Consider the following 6,504-nt stretch of genomic DNA (forward strand, 5'->3'; position numbering starts at 1 on the left):
CTGGAACAACTATGTTCAACAAGCGAATTTTGCTGAGGTATTTGAATATCTTGATGAAACTGACGAAAGTGTTCAAGAGGTTGAATACATGGTAGAAGAAGTGTTCAAAGAGGTTACGGTTGAAGAGGTAGCTGAGAAAGTAGAGATTGTTGAAAAAATTGATGAGATAAACCAGTCCGAGGAATTGGTTGCTGAAATCAAGAAAGAGCTTGAGGTTGTTAAACTGTGCACATATGATAGGATTCATCATATTCCCTCTGATTATTTCAAGTCTATTTTTCCACCTGATATAATAGAAAGTTTTGCAGGTTGGTTCAATGGAGAAGAAGTAACACATGGTAATATTGATTTTGGGGAAGTCGATGAAGAACTGGAACAATAGCAAGTTCAACCTCAAGAAAAGGAATCAAGAGAGGAAAACTTGGAAGATGATGAAAAGATTGATTAACATACATTTATGGTAAACCAGGTTTGTTCACAATCTAATGTATTTAAATGTGATAAATGTGATTTAGATTTTGAAGAATGTGAGATTAAAGATTTGAAATCAAAACACTTAAAAAACAATTTTGATAAAACTGTTAAAGAGATTAATAAAACAAAAGAAACTTTTAAGAAATTACAAAAATGTGAAAAACGTTTGTGGAACCGAAATCAAGAATATGAGTAAACCATTCTCATGCTTATACACACTATAGAAGATAAACATATTGCTGTTAATTGACATATTGATGAGAATGCGGCTCTTAAGCAAGAGTTACAATATGTCAAGATTGAAATTGAAAGAGTTGGTCAAAAGCTAAAGAGTTATTTGGCCTCATCGTATGTTTTTTTTCACATAATTCCTACAAAGAATGATGGTGATCAAGAGCAAATTAATTTAGGTTATCACTCAGTTCCGCCTACAATTTGGAATTCATACATTCCAAAAGAACCGAAATATTTTCTTAAGGTGTTAAACTTGGAGATCAATACTCCAAAGAGTGATTCCGAAATATGTTTTCCTGATTCTATAAATGTTGAATATGAAAAATCTATAAATAGTTTCGAGTGTGAGAGTAAGGTATGTGTTCAGGTTGCTGAAAAGGTGTTGAATGAGAATGTGTCCGATAAATCTGATAAAGATAAAACTTGTGTGCTTAAAATTGAGAACAAAAGATTTTCTAAAACAAGTTTTTATAACAATACATGAGTTAAACCTCTTAAAAATATTGTATTTGTTAAGGCATGAATGATTGAACCAGAAGATGATTTTTTTTAAACCAAAGTAATGAATGTTGGAATCGATCTGCCCAAGACACATTTTTGAGTTGATGTGGCTAGTACGTTATGACCCAAGTCGGGTCATACCCAATAACAAGCTAGACAAACACCATGATATTTATTATTAGATATGATCTAGTTGATAAATATCAAGCACTTATAATATCTGGAGAATTGGTTTTCCAAATATTTGAACTTGTGTGTTAAATAAATTATATGGATAATTTATATCTTGAGAGATGCTATTTAAATTGGTTAAATACCGTATTGCATGTTACTTATATTATGTTTTGTAAAATAAACATTATAAGTAAACAATAGAAATAAAAATGAGATTTTTGAATTTGGGAGGGAGCCCAAATTGGCCGGCCCCCCTTTCCACTCTCTGTCTCTCTTCTTGTGTTTTCAATGACATGCAAGATGTGTGAGCGGAGTATGGGTTAGACCAACATAACAACTCACACATTCTCTCTCTCTCTCTCTCACACACACACACAAGTTCTCTCCATCTTTCTTTCTTTCTTTTTCGGCCGAACAAGAAGAGAAACAAGGAGGGTATTTTGCAAGAGTGTAAATCCTAGAAACTTTGGGTGTTTGTTGGAGAGCTTGGAGGGTATACGAGGTTGAGGTTTACTCTTTGAAGACATGTCATTCATTTTTTTATCCCTTTCAATTTCTGGAAAATAAAGGTATGTAATCTAACACCCTATGGTTGTGTTTGATAGTGTGTATATCGTATATGGATCCTGGATTGGGTTTATCATAAATCGGTTTTTATGTGTATTGGTTAACAAGATTTAAAACTTAATTTCCGCCGCGTTTTACTAAATAAAGGGTTTATTTGAACTTTGATAATCTTGTAAGAACCCAACAATGGCATCAAGAGCCGCTTATACGATTACATGCTACAATAATGGTATCTAAAGTGTTCGGGGTTTATGGTATTTTTACCATATTGGCAGAAAAATTTAGGCATATTGGTTGTCCCTTGGTTTTTCAAGATTGTACCACAACATGCATGTGGAAATCTGGAAAAATTAAGTCATTTGGATGTCAAATTTTGTTTTTACAAATCTGGATTTTTCAGCTCTGGCCGAGAACCCTTGGTGGGAAACCATGGTTCTCGGTCTGGCCGAAAACACCACGAGACCCGTTCTTGGTTGGCCGAGAACTCATGGTTGTGAAACATGGTTCTCGGTTGGCCGAAAACAGGTTCTCGGTTGACCGAGAACTCAAGGTTCTCGATTGACCAAAAACTCATGTTCTCGGTTCTCGGTCTTGGCCGAGAACTCTAGGTTCTCGGCTGACCGAAAACTCCGGGCCAAAAACTATGAAGCTTTGGCTTCTTGGCCGAGAACTCTACGTTCTCTGTTTCTGGCCGAGAACAAAGGGTCAAAGGGGAACCATTCTGGTCAAAGGTTGCTTGCTTGGATGTTCATAACCTAGCCGTGACCTTGTGTGGTTGATTTATGTTTTGTTTTATCATATTTGGATATAGGTGTTAACAATTAAAATCAACAACTTGCATAAAATTGATTCCTTTGAAATTATTAAGTAATAAAATTGGTTTTATTAACTATTAATGATTTCAAAATGGGTTTTATTAAAAGGAATTGAGAAAATTGGTTTTCAAAAGGTACCCTACATTTGAATGCATGCAAATGGAAGGTACATAAATTGTTTTCCAATCTAGAATTTTGAAAACTTAAAATCCTTTTTAAAACAAGTTAAACACCATCCTTTTATACAACACTCAAATCACTTTGGAACTTGATGTGGGATAAAGGTCACCTAACCACATTTAAGAAAACTTGTGATCTTGAGGTGGATTTACAATACTTCTGGGATAAAGGTCACCTAACCACTTGTTTGTGTAAACTCACACGTGTGTGTAAGTAGGACGACTTGATTTGGAAACCTTGTGAATAGGGTCACTGAAGCATGGCGTACAAAGGTGTTAATGGGATTAAACATGCCAACTAATCATATGATGTTTAACCATAAAGCTAGAAGTTGCAAAGGGTTGCAATTGTCAAACGTTGACTACCTTGTTAATTTGAATAGTCTGATAAAGGCCACCTAACTACTATTTGAATGAAATGTTGGATTCTATATTTTAATCATTTATTTATTTGGAGACATTAAAGGGTATTAACGATTAAAATTTATTAATGATATCGAAAATAATAAAATTGAGCTTTGTTAAATTTATAGATGGCCGCAAACAACAACCCATCCAACGGAATTATCCCACCTTTGCATATTCTATCACTGAGATCCATTCTGGATAAGGATCATATAAATTACAACAATTTTATGCATTGGTATCGAAACTTGAGAATTTTTCTCAAGCAAGAAAAGAAATCCTGTATTTTGGACGATCCTATTCCTATTGAACCTGATGTTAATAACTTGGATGCCTACAACGATTGGTTGAAATACACCGAGGATTCGGTGTAAGTTTCTTGCCTCATGTTGGGAACAATGATTCCCGATATCCAAAAGGATTTCGAGAATCTTGGGGCATATGACATGATCACCCAGCTTAAGGAAATGTTCCTTACTCAAGCAAGGGTGGAACGCTTCGAAACGGTTCGAGCGTTTCATGCATGTCGTATGGAAGAAACCAAATCTGTCTCATCTTATGTGATGAAAAGCCACATAGATCGGCTTGAACGGCTTAACTGCCCCATCTCAAAAGAGTTAGCCACGGATATGATTCTTAATGGCGTAACTAAAAGGTTTGAGACATTCTTTATGAATTATAGCATGAACAGATGGGACAAGAGCATTGGTGAGCTTCATGCAATGCTCAAAACAGCCGAAGCCGGAATGGGTAAAAAGGTTTTACCCGTTCTTGCGATCAATGATGGAGGATTGAAGAAGAGGCATCATTAAGAACCCAAGGAAAAGGTTGTAGTGGTAAGGGGCATGTCAAAGGGAGGTTCAAAGGAAAGGAAAATGCTTTGCTTGTTTGTTTAACCAACCTATTTACATGTAAACATAAAAAGAGAACCTTGCAAAGGAGCTTTGACCCTTACCCTATATATATACACCCATCTTCTTCATTTTACTCTTGCTACATCTCCAAATTCTCTCTCAAACTCCATAGATTCAAGGTTGTTATTTTCTTAGTGTTCTTGAAGGTTTGACTTCCAAATGTCAAACCGAGTTTAATCTTTCATTCTAATTAGCTTATATAATCTTATTAATACTTTTTTATGGTGGTACAACATATATATAATACACACCCCTTGTTACCATAGGTAGTTACTTCTCCGACTCCGGTTGGTTAAGTTTCGGACCTCGTAAGGTAAGGCTTCATAGAGGACTTCGTGTTCTTGATATATATACACTCACATAAATTGTTTTCACATATTATTTATGCTTAACTTCTGCTCATTTTAGTTTGTTAGTCACATGTACAAGTCTTGGGTATGTGGAGACCATCTATGAACTCACTGTGAGATGGAAACCGAAACAAACCGAACTTTTGTTAAAAAGACTTGTTGTTGACTTTTTAGTTGTAGAACTTAAATATTTTCATTTGTACATTATTATACAAGATCTATGATATATGGGTATGTGGAATCCATCTATGAACTTGTTGTGAGATGGAAACCGAACCGATCTGATTTTTACTCGCTTAAGACACACAAGTGTGTTTTTAGCTACAAGACTTGTATATTTCTTTAAAAATAGTTTACAAACTGATTTTAATTATTTTCTTAAGTACTTGGAAATGTTGGATCCAACTTGATCTCATAACAAAGTTTGGACCGACAAAAGTGAACACTCGCTTAACGTACGTTGTTAGTTCTTAAACAATAGATCTACATACTTGGTTAAGTCTTATTAAGTTTTATTGAGTTATCTCATAACATTCATTAGTTTGGAAAGATGACTTTGGGTTTGACCATTTGTCAAGACCCGAACCAACAACCCGAACACTCGTTAAAGACCCGTTTTAGTATCTTTATCCTAAAGGAACTTGCACTTTAGCATTTTTCCCACCTTATTACTTAACATAGGTTAAGTAAATATTATGGTTTCAGGTCCCCGATTTCAGCTGGATCTTACTCAAATCATGTCATAACTCACACAAATAAATGTGTCGACAAGGGAGTTATTGACGGGTTTCTATATTTAGAAAGATTACTGTTTATTAAAGGCGGAATCAATAATAAACAGGGTAGTTGCTATCAATATTCATATGTAAATAACACACACAAGATTCACTCAAAAAATTTCCATTCATACAAAGATCATCATACAAAAGGATAATCAATTTAGGGTTTCTTGAAGGAAAACGGCAGTGGATAAATATTCTCACTTAGTATTCAGCCGCCTATTTTTCCGTATTGTGTCTCTCTCTGTCTCTTTTTCTCTCTCTCTCTGTCCTCAGGTGTGCCCTAATTATTCCTTTTATAGGCCTGACACCCTTGGATAGCTGTCATTCCTTCTAGAAACCCTAAATGCAAAAACATATTCAAATTACATATTCAGAAATAATCCTAAGTGTAAAACAAGTCTTCCGGGTAGGCTTTGCATCAATTTTGTCTTTCCGAGTATGCTCTGCCATCCTTCATAACTTGGTAACATAGAAGTGTGCTCGGGATCAGTTTCCAGGTAGACTTTACTTGAAGAGTATTTTACCAAGTAAAATACTCACCGGGTAGACTTCAATCTTCTTGACTTTGCCAGAATTTGCCCGACAAACCCTTAGGAGCAACCTTGTTCTTCAATGGTCCCTTCAACCCTTTGCTAAAGAATAACTTATTAGCAAAGTGTGCTTGGTAGCACTGTTCCTTGCTTGAGTTGAACCTTGCCCGATGATTCTTAAGATATTCCATCAAGACATTAAGCATACTTGGACCATAATTATTAATGAATACCTTGCCCGGTCTTCCAATCACTTGGCTTCATGAGCTTGGTTAGCCAAAAGCTTACTCGGGAGTGAACTTTACTTGGCTATGAAGAACAGACTTGCTTGATAAAGTGATCCTTGCCCGGATAAGCATAAATTAGTGAACCATGCCCGGTAATACACTAATTTGCAACCCCTGCCCGGATTTCCACTAAAGAAGACTTCAAGAAGATAACTCTGCCCGATAGACAAAATATCGTACCCGGCTAAGTAAAAGCTTGCTCGGAAGACTAAGGTGTGCCCGGTTCCATACTTTGTTATTTCTAAGGAGGTTGAGAAGATTCCATTCTTCCATCTGATCAGTTTTGGGTCAA

The sequence above is a fragment of the Bidens hawaiensis genome, unplaced genomic scaffold (genome assembly GCF_021521415.1).
Source record: "Bidens hawaiensis isolate Kalapana, Puna unplaced genomic scaffold, B.hawaiensis_p1.1 tig00006322_1, whole genome shotgun sequence".
Taxonomy (NCBI): Eukaryota; Viridiplantae; Streptophyta; class Magnoliopsida; order Asterales; family Asteraceae; genus Bidens; species Bidens hawaiensis.